Source organism: Onychostoma macrolepis, chromosome 03 (genome assembly GCF_012432095.1).
Source record: "Onychostoma macrolepis isolate SWU-2019 chromosome 03, ASM1243209v1, whole genome shotgun sequence".
Classification (NCBI taxonomy): domain Eukaryota; kingdom Metazoa; phylum Chordata; class Actinopteri; order Cypriniformes; family Cyprinidae; genus Onychostoma; species Onychostoma macrolepis.
The window spans coordinates 7,993,218-8,009,815 of record NC_081157.1 but is presented as its reverse complement, the minus strand read 5'-3'; the positions used below and the strand labels follow the sequence as shown (position 1 = coordinate 8,009,815).

General features: G+C 38.1%; 1 pseudogene; it reads left to right on the top strand.

Annotated features, from left to right (window-relative positions):
• Window positions 1–3,927: 3,927 nt before the first annotated feature.
• Window positions 3,928–14,626, top strand: LOC131537540 (myosin heavy chain, fast skeletal muscle-like; annotated as a pseudogene).
• The last annotated feature ends 1,972 nt before the right edge of the window (window positions 14,627–16,598 follow it).

Sequence of the window (16,598 nt, the reverse complement as noted above, 5' to 3'; positions counted from 1 at the left end):
TCGTATCTCCAGACGTGGACGGAGGTCTAGCCATACTTCACAAATCGACTTATAAAGTATCTCCGTTGTCTGTATCAATGTACGCTTCTTTTGAATCAGTTGCTTTATCTATCAGTGGTCCAACACCTACAGTTTTAGCTGTTGTTTATCGACCTCCCAAATACTGTAATGCATTCTTAGATTAATTTTGTGCATTTTTAACTTCACTGTGTACCTTATCACCTAATATTATTCTACTGGGCGATTTTAATATTCATGTGGACACTGCTAGTAACTCACTCACAAAGGATTTCATTTCCTGCCTGGACAGTTTTGGTCTCCAGCAATATGTGGACTTTCCGACCCATTCTAAAGGTCACACTCTGGACCTTGTTTGCTGTTCAGGTGTTATACCTCTGGACTGTACGGCAACTGCAATACCCTTATCCGATCATAAATTGCTTTCTTTCAATGTAAATGTTACACACTCTAGATCCAAGCAACAACGTTCTATGACATTCCGGAATATAAAAAAGATCAACCCCTCAGCTTTTACTGTTGCAATCACTGACCTTCCATACAGTGACCATCTCTCTTCCTCTGATGATTTGGTCTCCTTTTATAATTCTGAACTACGACAGCTCCTGGATAAGTTTGCACCTCTTAAAACTCGGACTGTATCTTTCATTAACTCTGTGCCCTGGTTTACTCCTGAACTTCATCAGCTAAAAACTTGTGGGCGGCGTTTAGAACGCCTTTATAAACGAACTGGACTTATGGTACATAGAGAGCTGTATAACGAACATGTTCATCTTTATAAAGATGCTCTTTCTGCTGCCAAATATGGGTTTTATTCACATTTAATTGAGTCTGGAGATTGTAATACTAAAGCTTTGTTCTCCACTGTAAATCGTATACTGAAACCACCTGACAGCCTTCCTGCACACCTGTACTGCACTGCTCAATGTGTTGAATTCATGTCTTTTTTTAGTAACAAAATAACTGCTATCCACCAACAGCTGGCCTCTCCGGCTAACCCATATTGTAATTCATTATGTAGCATTTCAATCGATTCCCCTCTTACTCTTTTCTCTTCTTTTACCCTGCCATCTGAATTAGAAATTTCTAATTTTATTTATAAATCTAATTTTTCCACATGCTTACTTGATCCTATACCAACTCACCTGGTAAAAGACTGTCTTCCTTCTCTTTCTCCTCTTATAACTCGTATTGTTCAAACTTCCCTTAGTTCTGGCACTGTTCCATCATCTTTTAAAATAGCTGCTATAACCCCAATGCTCAAAAAACCTGGTGCAGACCCTAACAATTTAGATAATTTCCGTCCCATCTCAAATCTTCCATTTATTTCGAAAATACTTGAAAAAGCAGTTGCAGCACAGGTTCAAGCTCACCTTAGTAATAATAACTTATATGAGTGTTTTCAGTCAGGATTTCGCCCTAAGCATAGTACAGAAACCGCCTTGGTGAGAGTAACTAATGATCTGTTAATGGCTGCTGATGGTGGGTCCTTATCTGTTCTTGTTTTGCTTGATTTGAGTGCAGCTTTTGATACCATTTCACACAATATCTTGTTAAACCGTTTATCTGCTATTGGTATTTCTGGTACTCCTCTCACTTGGTTTACTTCATACCTTTCCAATCGTACACAGTTTGTACAATTAAAAAGTTTTCACTCCCATTCAGTTTCTTCAACAACTACATTGGCTTCCCATCAAATTTCGCATTGAATTTAAAATCTTTCTTCTTACATATAAAACTCTCCATAACCTCGCTCCAACTTATCTCTCAGATCTCATTCAGCCCTACGCTCCTTCTTGAATGCTTCGTTCTTCCTCAATGGGTCTTCTCTATACACCCACGGCTCGTTTAACAACTATGGGTCATAGAGCCTTTAGCCATGCTGCCCCTCGCCTTTGGAATTCCCTCCCAGCTACCATCCGCAATTTAGACTCGTTTTCCCAATTCAAAGCTAAACTCAAAACTCACTTATTCAGAATAGCTTATCCTACATGATTACTGTCTGCACTCAAGTCTGAATTTGTTTTTGTTTTTTTGTTTTTTTGTGGGGTGAACTGCTGTTTTCTTTTTCTTTTCAAGGTTCATTGATATTGTTGCTATTTATTGTTGTTGTTTTATTTATTGTTCCTTGATGTACGGTGACCTTGAGTGATTTGAAAGGCGCCTTAAATAAAATGTATTATTATTATTATTATTATTGTTAAAGCGTTACCAACATTTTTGCTATAAAGTTTCCATCCTTGGAGACACTAAATTCCTCAAGCAATTTCATAGAACAATCAATTCAAGCAACATTGCAGTAGTAAAAACAGAAATCAGACCATACCTGTCTGTATACTGTAAAGCTTAAAACTGGACTACTGCAATGTTCTGTTAACTAGCCTTCCAGTTAGTACGATTAAGCCTCTACAGATGATCCAGAGATCTAAGAGGTCAATATATTATCGGGACAAAGCTATCTGTTAGTGTGATCTAGACACTTCCTGCCTAAAATCTCTTTTCTCTACTGCATTTACACTTATGCTAAGCTTATTTGCCAATCTGGTTTGAATGTAGTATTCAGAATTGCTAACATTTCCAGACTGCTAATTAAATAAATGTAAACATTCACTATTGCTTTACTACAGAAAACTACAAGCCAAGAGCTGTGGCCAGTGCAGTTGCTAGGTCTTCTTGTCTTCTTTATACAGTTTATTGCATTAGACCTCTTGTAAGTGCAGTCTGGGGGGTTGGTGGAAACTGTGGTGGCCCTTGGGGGTCGTTTTATAACTTTGGGCCCACTGTACTCAGTTTTCCCCCACTAGTGACACCTCTGACTCTGATGCAGGAACTGGAAGAACTATCAACAATCCAATTTTGCTTGTTATATAGGTAGTGTATGATTTGTTTTATACATATGTGATATATTTACTATAAAAAGTGCAGATTATGTAACCAAATTCACACTTTGGGTCTACTTTGCCTCTTCCTCATTTCCCAAGACAAAGAAGAGTGAATCTTTTCAATTTAACCAATTTACCCCCCCGGAATTTGAGGAAGGACATAATGTTTTACTGAAAGACATGTATAAATGTTGGGATGACTAATTGCAACAACAACAACAATAATAATAATAATAATAATAGTTTTTAATATTAACTTCAATTAAAAAAAAAAAAAGACTACTTTGTAGATAAAATGACAACTGTCTCCTAATGAAGCTTAAAGATGCTTTACATTAAAATATAGAAACACTGCAGTAAACAGCAATAAAATAGAAACACTGCAGTGTTCAAGACAAAGCAAATGAATGAATTCCCCTGGACTAGTCAAGTAATATAGTTTACCCATCCCAGTCATATAAAGGATCAGTTTGCATTAGGTATTAATAGACACGTTTTTTTTTTTTTTTTTTTTTTTAATGAGAGAGATTGGGAAACCATTGGTCAGTCGTTACTTATACAGGCTTGTACATGTGTTATATTAGGTGTTCTTGAGTTACATAAAATGAGTTCTCAAATGTGTCATTTATATGTTTTGATATTATTCCAATTTAAACTGCAACAAAATAATTCCCTAATAGATAATTAAATGATTTCCCAAAGAAGATCATTAAAATCAATCACAGTCCTATGCCTATGCAGAAAGGAAATTATTTATCTTGTAAGTCCATTTAAAATGAAAGAGTATAAATGTAAATATGTAAACAGATAAATAAAAATATGTAAATATAAAACTATTATATGATAATTCCTATGAAAGATAACTATGATATTTAAATCTATGATGTAATTTAATCCAAATGTGAACATCTTTTTGAAGTAATGTGTTGTCAAATGTCTGTGATAACTGTGTAAAAGGCTGTTATATATGTTGATGACTGAGAATAGATGTAATCTATTGCATAAAATAAAACTCCAAAGCTTGTCCAGATATAGCCTCTGCTTAGTGTGCAAACTGCCCTCAATATAAGTGTGGACGAGAGCATGACCGGTCTCAGAGGAAATTAGAAGAGTTCCAACTTGTGGTAAGAGGCTGAAGTACTTTGCATTTGATGTTGTTACTTATGTGAGTGAGCTAAACCAGTTGATATGACAGAAGATGAAGTCTTTAATAAGATATTATTTTAAAGGAAAATAAACATTGATATTACATTGACATTTACATCTAAACATGTCTAAATATAGTTTGTTTAACTGAATTTCTTGGCAGTGCTGTGAAAATTTCATCTGGTATCAAGGAGCAGGAAGGTAGGTGGTAGCAATACATTGTGCTACTGCATTACAAATTTGGTTGATAAGCAGGTCTTTTGTCAAATCCATGTAGACTGCTTATTGTAGATGTGTTATTTTTGATAAATGAGATTAAAAGGTTTCACACATGTCCAAGGGCAGATTTTAAGTGGGACTAGGGACACATTTTACACATAGTGCATGTACACATTGGTACACATAAATAAAAGAGATACAAACAATTATGTTTCATTTGTGTTTATGCAGTTTGTTTATGTATTAAATTGTATCAGCAAATTACATCTTGTGCAGCAGATCTAATCAGGCACACCATCAATTAAGGACTAGTGTATTCACTTTTTTAATTATTTTAATAGGCTTCTTCACTTTTTAATACTCTATAAATCTATAAAGACCTGACCTACACGAGACCCTCTGTGAATTCTTTATGTGTGTACTTGATCACCAATAGTCATTGTTTTTTCTCTAAATTTTAGTAAACCGCCACCATGAGTACAGACGCGGAGATGGCCCTCTATGGCAAGGCTGCCATTTACCTCCGTAAGCCTGAGAAGGAGAGAATCGAGGCTCAGAGCAAGCCATTTGATGCTAAGACTGCCTGCTATGTGGCTGATGTTAAAGAGCTGTACCTCAAGGCAACAATCAAGAGCAAAGACGGTGGCAAAGTCACTGTTATTGTGAATGACACTAAGGAGGTGAATTTTTCAACATTTAGACCAGATACCCAGTACATCAATTTATTACATATTTAATTTATTTTCTGCTATATTTAATGGATCAAATTTATAGGAGAGAGTTGCTAAGGAGGATGACGTCCATCCAATGAATCCTCCCAAGTATGACAAGATTGAGGACATGGCCATGATGACCCATCTCAATGAAGCCTCTGTGCTGTATAACCTCAAAGAGCGTTATGCTGCATGGATGATCTACGTACGTTCTGAAGCAAAGTGAAACAGTGTTTAAGTTAATTTTGTCTGTATTTTTGCAATCTGACCACTTCTCTGCTCATTTCAGACCTACTCTGGGCTGTTCTGCGCTACTGTGAACCCCTACAAGTGGCTCCCAGTGTATGATGCAGAAGTGGTGGCTGCCTACAGAGGCAAAAAGCGTATGGAGGCCCCACCCCACATCTTCTCTGTCTCTGACAACGCCTATCAGTTCATGCAGACTGGTAAGACCTTACGGAAGTTAATTCTATAGATTTAATTAAATGTTCCTGTACATAAAAGAAAGATCTACCAGAACTTGTACACATTGTAATCAACAGATAGAGAAAACCAGTCTGTCCTGATTACGTAAGTATTTTAATTTAATTGACTATGGCAACAGATGTAAGTATAAAGTAGAGATATGGCAAATATAAATATATGGAGATATATCCAAAATAGAATATAAATGTACTGTACACTTCTGTCTTCTGAAAAGTGTATATATTTGATCAATGTTTGTCTTCTCATCTTTAATAAACCAGTGGAGAATCCGGTGCTGGAAAGACTGTGAACACCAAACGTGTCATCCAGTACTTTGCCACAGTTGCAGTTCATACTGACAAGAAGAAAGAGCAGACTGCCAGCAAAATTAAGGTATGAGACTATGTAAAAATATATGTATACTAATAATAATAATAATAATAATAATAATAATAACAATACACCCTTCAACCAATGCAGGGCTCTCTTGAGGATCAGATCATTGCTGCCAACCCTCTGCTTGAGGCTTATGGTAATGCCAAAACTGTGAGAAATGACAACTCCTCTCGTTTTGTAAGTTCACCACTTTTTATTTACAGTACATTTCATTAGTTGTGTTGGATTTTTCTATACAAAGATTTCTATAAAACTATTATCATTACTATTATTCATGTGTCATCTTATTTTGTTTAAAACAGGGTAAATTCATCAGAATTCACTTTGGCACAACAGGAAAACTGGCCAGTGCTGACATTGAGACATGTAGGTGGACATGATTTAATTTAATTTATGCATACTACATATGTCTTTTCCTGTCACTCTTCAGATCATTGTGACTCAAGTATATTCTCTCAACAGATCTGCTGGAGAAGTCTAGAGTCACATTCCAGCTTTCAGACGAGAGAGGCTACCACATCTTTTACCAGATGATGACCAACCATAAGCCTGAGCTGATTGGTAGGTGCACATATTTGATTCTATGTTTTGATGCCAGATAATATTGTAAATACTCAGACAATCCCAGATAATACTCTTTCATAAATGCTCTTATGTGTATTTTACAGAAATGACGCTCATCACCACCAACCCATATGACTTCCCCATGTGCAGTATGGGTCAGATCACAGTGGCAAGCATTGATGATAAAGAGGAGCTGGTTGCTACTGATGTGAGTCAATGCTGTTTTTTAAAATAACAAATTCAATATAAATATGGCTGATCATAGAGCTCATTCTTCTCTGTAATTTCCAGACTGCTATTGACATTCTGGGCTTCACTGGTGAAGAGAAGATGTGCATCTACAAGTTCACTGGAGCTGTGCTTCATCATGGTAACATGAAGTTCAAGCAGAAGCAGCGTGAGGAGCAGGCTGAGCCTGATGGCACAGAGGGTGAGACTAAGTAGTACTAATGTGTGTGATCACATGCAGTGCTTTGATTGAGAGAATCAAAAACACTGATTCTTTCTATTTTCATGAAGGATAAACAAAATGTTTTCAAGGCAAGAAATGTATGGATGTTTTGTACCCTTTCAAATTGCAGTGGCTGACAAAATTGCCTACCTTCTGGGTTTGAACTCTGCTGATATGCTGAAGGCTTTGTGCTTCCCAGAGTCAAGGTCGGAAATGAGTTTGTGACCAAAGGTCAGACTGTGCCACAGGTATGTAACATATTTCCAGCATGTCCTTGTGTTCAGCCTGAAAATCATGACTGAATCTGACTTATTGCAAAATCAAAAAGTTTTTAATAAAATATCCCCTCTATTCCACTTACAGGTGTACAACTCTGTTAGCGCCTTGTGCAAATCTATCTATGAGAGGATGTTCTTGTGGATGGTCGTTCGTATCAACCAGATGTTGGACACAAAACAACAAAGAAATTTCTACATTGGTGTGCTGGATATTGCTGGCTTTGAGATCTTTGATGTAAGAATCTTTTATGTTTATCTCTCTTTATGGCAAATTGAGTTACATTCAGCAGTCAGTAAATGGTCCTGTTCCTTTCTCCAGTACAACAGCATGGAGCAGCTGTGCATCAACTTCACTAACGAGAAACTGCAACAGTTTTTCAACCACACCATGTTTGTGCTGGAACAAGAGGAGTACAAGAAGGAGGGCATTGTTTGGGAGTTCATTGACTTCGGCATGGACTTGGCTGCTTGCATTGAGCTCATTGAGAAGGTTTTTACTGGTTTATGAACTCAATTTCCATTTTCCATTTTCAAAAGTATGCAGTTTTAATAATAAATATTTTATAAACAGCCCATGGGTATCTTCTCCATCCTTGAAGAGGAGTGCATGTTCCCCAAGGCTTCAGACACTTCCTTCAAGAACAAGCTGTATGATCAGCATCTTGGCAAGTGCAATGCTTTCCAGAAACCAAAGCCTGCCAAAGGCAAACCTGAGGCCCACTTCTCCCTGGTGCACTACGCTGGAACTGTGGACTACAACGTTACTGGCTGGTTGGACAAGAACAAGGATCCACTGAATGAGTCTGTTCTGCAGCTTTACCAGAAGTCTTCTGTCAAACTGCTGGCTGCTATCTACCCACCAGTTGTTGAGGGTAATGAAAAAACTGAATTGTGTTAATTTAATTAACCAAACATTGATTTAATGTTGCACTTTCGTCTGGTTATTACATTGTGTCTTCCTTTGTCTTTTAATTTACTTAGATACCAGCAAGAAGGGAGGCAAGAAGAAGGGTGGTTCCATGCAGACTGTATCTTCTCAGTTTAGAGTATGTCTTTGTTTGAGACCAAATGTGAATAATGTTGCACTGTGTGACTGTGTCTCAGCTTGCTTGACTCTTAGTCAGAGAAATATATATATATATAAACAACTGAGAGAATGTGACTAAGAAAGCTGTAACAATTCATGATTAAACAGGAGAACTTGGGCAAGCTCATGACCAACTTGAGGAGCACTCACCCTCACTTTGTGCGTTGCCTGATTCCCAACGAGTCCAAGACTCCAGGTAAAGTTATAAAGGGCTTACAGATATTTTGACATTAACAAAGGTAATATATATATAATAATGATGATGTCAATTTACCAAGCTCATAATGTAAACTGTTCTTTATAGGTCTCATGGAGAACTTCCTGGTTATCCACCAGCTGAGGTGTAACGGTGTGCTGGAGGGCATCAGAATCTGCAGAAAGGGCTTCCCCAGCAGAATCCTCTATGGTGACTTCAAGCAGAGGTAAACGGGACCACATGAAAACACCATTTTCTGCATGAGGCTTTTAATTGGAGGATATGAAGCATTTTGATTGATCTTCAACAGATACAAGGTGCTGAATGCCGGTGTAATCCCAGAGGGACAGTTTATTGACAACAAGAAGGCTTCTGAGAAACTCCTGGGATCCATTGACGTTGATCACGACCAGTATAGATTTGGACACACAAAGGTTCATATTTTGCTCTACAGCATTTAAAACATTCAATAATCATGATCTATTGTTTATGCTCATTCTGTTTAAATCAATATCTTTTGATTTGTTGTGAATTCAGGTGTTCTTCAAAGCTGGTCTTCTGGGTACTCTTGAGGAGATGCGTGATGAGAAACTGGCCGCTCTGGTTACAATGACTCAGGCTGTTTGCCGTGGTTACTTGATGAGGAGGGAGTTTGTGACGATGATGGAGAGGAGGTGAGGAATGTCATGAATAAAGATAATATCAATAATACCCGTGTGAATGGTAAATAATGATAATTATGGCATTTAATAATGAATTATTCTTAGGGAGTCCATTTACACCATCCAATACAACATTCGCTCATTCATGAATGTCAAACACTGGCCATGGATGAAGGTTTACTACAAGATTAAGCCTCTGCTGAAGAGTGCTGAGACTGAGAAGGAGTTGGCAGGCATGAAAGAGGACTATACAAAATGCAAAGAAAATCTTGCCAAGGCTGAAGCAAAAAAGAAGGAGCTTGAAGAGAAGATGGTGGCACTGCTGCAAGAGAAAAATGATCTGCAGCTGCAAGCAGCATCTGTGAGTTTACTTAATTGAATTAACTGAATTTTGGCTCCATTAAAATGAACAGTATGGTTTCCAGTGATAGTGATATATTTTCCAAACAGGAATCTGAGAATCTCTCAGATGCTGAGGAGAGGTGTGAGGGTCTGATCAAGAGCAAAATCCAGCTTGAAGCTAAACTCAAAGAGACAACTGAAAGACTGGAGGATGAGGAAGAGATCAATGCTGAACTGACAGCCAAGAAGAGGAAACTGGAGGATGAGTGCTCTGAGCTGAAGAAAGACATCGATGACCTGGAGCTCACCTTGGCTAAAGTGGAAAAGGAGAAACATGCCACTGAGAATAAGGTTGGAGATTATGTTGGTTTAAGATTAGATTAATATCTGTTTTATATGATGATGTAGAATATGTATTGTAAAAAAAAAAAAAAAAGCTCATTTGGAACAAACAAAAAAAATCACACAGGTCAAGAACTTGACCGAGGAAATGGCAGCTCAGGATGAAAGCCTTGCCAAGCTTACAAAGGAGAAGAAAGCCCTCCAAGAGGCACATCAGCAGACCTTGGATGATCTCCAGGCAGAGGAGGACAAAGTCAACACCCTGACCAAATCCAAGACAAAACTTGAGCAGCAAGTTGATGATGTGAGTTACTAACTAAACATATCATTAATTAATTAAATGAACTGTCTTTTTTACCCTGAAAATACTTTCTATGTCGCTGTCCAATAGCTTGAGGGCTCCCTTGAACAAGAGAAGAAGCTCCGCATGGACCTGGAGAGAGCAAAGAGAAAGCTTGAAGGAGACCTGAAATTAGCCCAAGAGTCCATCATGGACCTGGAAAATGACAAACAGCAATCTGAGGAGAAAATTAAAAAGTAATTAAAACATAATCTTTTAATGAAAACTTTTTAAATTTGTTATTGTTTAAAAAACTCCTCATTATTGAACACCCACAGGAAAGACTTTGAAACAAGCCAGCTGCTCAGCAAGATTGAAGATGAACAAACTCTGGGTGCTCAACTCCAGAAGAAGATCAAGGAGCTTCAGGTATGAAATTGAGAGATTGAGAGATTTTGATCAAATCCAGATCACTAAAAATTCTGATTAACTACTTGCCACTGTAGGCTCGCATTGAGGAACTGGAGGAAGAGATTGAGGCTGAGCGTGCTGCTCGTGCCAAGGTTGAGAAGCAGAGAGCTGATCTCTCCAGGGAACTTGAGGAGATCAGTGAGAGGCTTGAGGAGGCTGGGGGAGCCACTGCTGCTCAGATTGAGATGAATAAAAAGCGTGAAGCTGAATTCCAGAAGCTGCGTCGTGATCTTGAAGAGTCCACCCTCCAGCATGAAGCTACGGCTGCTGCCCTCCGTAAGAAGCAGGCAGACACTGTGGCCGAGCTGGGAGAGCAAATCGACAACCTCCAGCGTGTCAAGCAGAAGCTTGAGAAAGAGAAGAGTGAATACAAAATGGAGATTGATGATCTCTCCAGCAACATGGAGACTGTTGCCAAAGCGAAGGTTGGGAATTTTATGCCTAAAAGAATATAGAACATGTCTTGAAGTTTTTCAAACGTCTAATGATCTTGTATTTTTTAGGGCAATCTTGAGAAAATGTCCCGCACACTCGAGGACCAACTTAGTGAAATAAAGTCTAAGAATGATGAGAACCTTCGCCAAATAAATGACCTCAGTGCTCAAAGAGCAAGACTTCAAACTGAAAATGGTAACCAAAAACAATCACGAAGAAATTAGTAGTACTTAAATAGTAATTGAGTCTTATTAGAGAAAACATACATTTAAATTTTCTTTTATATAGTTTGTTTTGATATTAACTGCTGGAGACATTAACACAATCTGACACGGTGAGTTTAAATTTACACAGGTGAGTTTGGCCGTCAGCTGGAGGAGAAGGAGGCTTTGGTTTCTCAGCTCACCAGAGGCAAACAAGCTTTCACTCAGCAAACTGAAGAGCTTAAGAGGCTGATTGAAGAGGAGGTTAAGGTAATGTAGCATAGTCAAAACAAACACACAATTTTGACTATGCTACTAAGCAATAAAGCTAATATTATGTGACTTTCTCTCCTAGGCTAAGAATGCACTGGCTCATGCTGTGCAATCAGCCCGTCATGACTGCGACCTGCTTCGTGAGCAGTTTGAGGAAGAGCAGGAGGCAAAGGCTGAGCTGCAGCGGGGAATGTCAAAGGCCAACAGTGAAGTTGCTCAGTGGAGAACCAAATATGAAACTGATGCCGTCCAGCGCACTGAGGAGCTTGAAGAGGCCAAGTATGAACATCACAAAAGCTGATTACTATGTGTTCATATGGAAAAAGGCTTTCATGTTAAAACTGATGTTTACAAATTCATTGTAGGAAGAAGCTGGCTCAGCGCCTGCAGGAGGCAGAGGAACAAATTGAGGCTGTAAATTCCAAATGTGCATCTCTGGAGAAGACCAAACAGAGACTCCAGGGTGAGGTGGAGGACCTCATGACTGATGTGGAGAGAGCCAATGCTTTGGCTGGCAACCTTGACAAGAAGCAAAGGAACTTTGACAAGGTAAAAAAAATTAATCATTATATGATATTCTCTCCCTAAATCATTGCTAAAATGGGCTTTGTTGAAGATGTTCTAAATAAACTTGACCTTGAAATATCTTCACCAAAGGTCCTGGCAGAATGGAAGCAGAAATATGAGGAAGGTCAGGCAGAGCTGGAAGGTTCCCAGAAAGAGGCTCGCTCACTCAGCACTGAGCTGTTTAAGATGAAGAACTCTTATGAGGAGACTCTGGATCAGCTGGAGACCCTCAAGAGAGAAAACAAGAATTTGCAGCGTAAGAATGATATTACTAAGCTGATTATTTAAATTTGTTTTACAGTGTTAAATCTGTAGTGATCCGCAGTATATTTGTTGATTAACATTTTCTTTCTAACTTGTAGAGGAGATTTCAGATCTGACAGAGCAGTTAGGTGATACTGGTAAGAGCATCCATGAGCTGGAAAAGGCCAAGAAGACAGTGGAGACTGAGAAGTCTGAGATTCAGACTGCCCTGGAGGAAGCTGAAGTGAGTATCCTGAGATTGATATGTAATTCTTGCTAGAAGCATTATATTGTGTTGTTAATGCATATTTTCAATCTGAATTGTAAATATATATATTTTTATTTTTCAAAGGGCACCCTGGAGCATGAGGAGTCCAGGATTCTCCGTGTCCAGCTTGAGCTAAACCAGGTCAAGGGTGAGATTGACAGGAAGCTTGCAGAGAAGGATGAGGAAATGGAGCAGATCAAGCGGAACAGCCAGAGAGTCATTGATTCCATGCAGAGCACTCTGGACTCTGAGGTCAGGAGCAGGAATGATGCCCTGAGAATTAAGAAGAAGATGGAGGGAGACCTTAATGAGATGGAGATTCAGCTGAGCCATGCCAATCGCCAAGCTTCTGAGGCCCAGAAACAGCTCAGGAATGTTCAGGGACAACTCAAGGTATATGGCTTCTCTTTGGCTTTGGGGTGCATAAATACGTTTGTATAATCAAAGCTATGTCAAGTGAAAGGCCGACAGAAAGCACATCAAAAGCTTACTGTAATGCTACTGTTATGTTCAGGATGCCCAGCTGCACCTTGATGATGCTCTGATAGGACAGGAAGACATGAAGGAGCAGGTGGCAATGGTGGAGCGCAGAAACACTCTGATGCAAGCTGAGATTGAGGAGCTGAGAGCTGCTCTGGAGCAGACAGAGAGAGGCCGCAAAGTGGCTGAACAAGAGCTGGTGGACATCAGTGAGCGTGTTGGGCTGCTTCACTCTCAGGTTAGGGCATGTTGTTTTCACAGTGAAGTTAAGGAAATTGATAGCATTGTTTAAAATGTTTATACTGATGCTTTCCATATTGCAGAACACAAGTCTCCTGAATACCAAGAAGAAGCTTGAGTCTGACCTTGTTCAGATCCAGGGTGAAGTTGACGACACTGTGCAGGAAGCCAGAAACGCAGAGGAGAAGGCCAAGAAAGCCATCACTGATGTGAGAAACAGTAGCTGCCAAATGTTTCACAAAACACTTGTGTACTTAAAAATGTCAATCTAATATATATCTATATTAATGCAAAAGGCTGCAATGATGGCAGAAGAGCTCAAGAAGGAGCAGGACACCAGTGCTCACCTTGAGAGGATGAAGAAGAATCTGGAGGTCACAGTGAAGGACCTGCAGCACCGTCTGGATGAGGCTGAGAATCTGGCCATGAAGGGAGGAAAGAAACAACTCCAGAAGTTGGAGAGCAGGGTAAATCTTTTTTAAAGGATTTTTATTTTCATATAAAATATAATTTTAGGATAAAATCTCTTGAAGATGTTGCTTACATGTATTCCTAAAATTAAAGCACCATCTTGGAACCTTAGTTCACTTATTTATTATGTGCTATCAAAGGTTCGTGAGCTTGAGGCTGAAGTTGAAGCAGAACAGAGACGTGGAGTTGATGCTGTTAAGGGTGTCCGCAAATATGAGAGGAGAGTGAAAGAGCTGTCTTATCAGGTATGATCATACCCTACCATATCCATAGGTTTATCCATACAAATCTATGATTTTTTTTTTATTGTTTGTAGACTGAGGAGGATAAGAAGAACATCAACAGACTTCAGGATCTGGTTGATAAGCTGCAGTTGAAGGTCAAAACCTACAAGAGGCAGGCTGAGGAGGCGGTATGTTAAATAAATCTGAACATTTTGACACATTGATTATTAATTAATTAGTAATTTATGTACTGGAACAGTATAACTGATGTTCCACAGCTTAGTTAACAAACACACTAAAAATGTTACTCTTTAGGAGGAGCAAGGCAACACTCATCTGTCCAAGTTGAGGAAGGCGCAGCATGAGCTGGAGGAGGCTGAGGAGCGTGCTGACATTGCCGAGTCTCAAGTCAACAAGCTCAGAGTCAAGAGCCGTGATGCTGGAAAGGTCAGTTGCGAATCTTTACTCAGTAAAGTAAATGCTTACTTGCATTTACTGAGAAGAAACATACAGCATTCAGCTTATGCTTGAAAATGTATTGTATATATCAAGTATTTACATGACTTCTGTATGTCATTTTTTTTTTGTCTCAGGTCAAAGAAGAGTGAAAACCTCAAACCTGATGGGAGCCTCTACTGAAGTCATATAATATGATTGTTCAGTAGATTTACATGTAATATTCATTTTGAAATAAATCTGTGCTAACTAGACATTTGTTTCGGAGTGATCTTCAGAGCAATTTTATTCTCAAATAAATTAATGAATTGATTTTTTTTTTATTACACTTAAATACTGAAATATTCTAACATTCTAATACACATAATAGCTGTCAATAATGTAAAAAAGTTTGTTCATTAAGGTTTCCTCCACTCATGCAAGCAAAACAAGTTTATTAAAAGTAAATTAAACTTACTTAACTTTATCATCCTTAAAGGCAATTCTTTATGTACACAACAGTATACATACATAAACAGCAACACAACACACACTAAATAACACACATTTATAAGAAGTCATTTAAAAACATTATTCAGCAGGCATAAAATAATTATTGGTCCCACTTTATATTAGGTGGCCTTAACTACTATGTACTTACATTTGAATTAATCATTTGATACAATGCACTTATTGTGTACATACATGTTTTTACATTGTACTTATATTTTTAAAAATACCTATATGTAATTACATCTGTAATTAATTTCTGTAATTACATTTATAATTACACTGTTGACCCATCCCTTACACCTTAACCCACCCTTAAACCTACTCAGACCACCAAACCTGTCCCTAACCTTACCCGTATCCCACCTCAATAGCAGCAATAGTGTTTTGCAATACAGTATGAACACGGTACTTATTGTTTGATGTAAGTACATAGTAGTTAAGGCCACCTAATATAAAGTGTGACCTAATTCTTAAATCTATTTGATTTGCACAAAGGGAGTTTATATCTCCTTGTCAATATGTTCATAAATTTGGTCCCCACTATCTTGCTGCACATTTTAATTACACTTTTAGAAGAAAAGGTTCAATATAGAGCCTTAAAAGGTTCTATCAGGTGCTACATATTTGGAACCCCTAAAATGTTCTATATAGAACCCTTTAGGGTTCTTTGTAGTCAGGAAAAAAGGTTCTATATAGAACTCTTTAGGGGTTCCCATCATGGGATCATTTTTGGGATTTCATTTTTGTTTTATTTTAATAAAATTTTAAGACTTAGCTCATATAGCTACTTTATCACTTGAAAAACTGAAATAACTAGAAGCATAAGACATCAAGGAGTTGTGTGATCATTTAAGACACTTTTATTAGCATTTACAATGACAATCAATATATAACACAGCAATTCATAGTGCAACAGTTACAGGGATTAACATAAACCCATGTTTCTTTATTTATACTTTTTAAAAAATATATTTTTACCTGTCAACCTAAAATAGCACTCTCCATTTTAGAAATTTTTTTTTTTCACCCCCTCCACCTTACTCACCCATCCAACATGTTAGTCACAAATATATGTTGAAGTTATTGTTACGGGGCTGACGAGACGTGAGACGTCCGGATCCATAAGCAAGCTTTATTGACAAGAGACGTGGTAATAACAGGCAGGGTCGATCAATGGCAGACAAGTACAGTATTGTTCAAAATAATAGCAGTACAATGTGACTAACCAGAATAATCAAGGTTTTTAGTATATTTTTAAAAATAGCAGTGTCTGCCTTTGACTGTACAAACTCGAAACTATTTTGTACAAACGTTTTTGTTTCTAGGATTTAGCAATCCTGTGAATCACTAAACTAATATTTAGTTGTATGACCACAGTTTTTTAAAACTGCTTCACATCTGTGTGGCATGGAGTCAACCAACTTGTGGCACCTCTCAGCTGTTATTCCACTCCATGATTCTTTAACAACATTCCACAATTCATTCACATTTCTTGGTTTTGCTTCAGAAACAGCATTTTGATATCACCCACAAGTTCTCGATTGGATTAAGGTCCGGAGATTGGGCTGGCCACTCCATAACATTAATTTTGTTGGTTTGGAACCAAGACTTTGCTCGTTTACTAGTGTGTTTGGGGTCATTGTCTTGTTGAAACAACCATTTCAAGGGCATGTCCTCTTCAGCATTGGGCAACATGACCTCTTCAAGTATTTTAACATATGCAAACTGATCCAT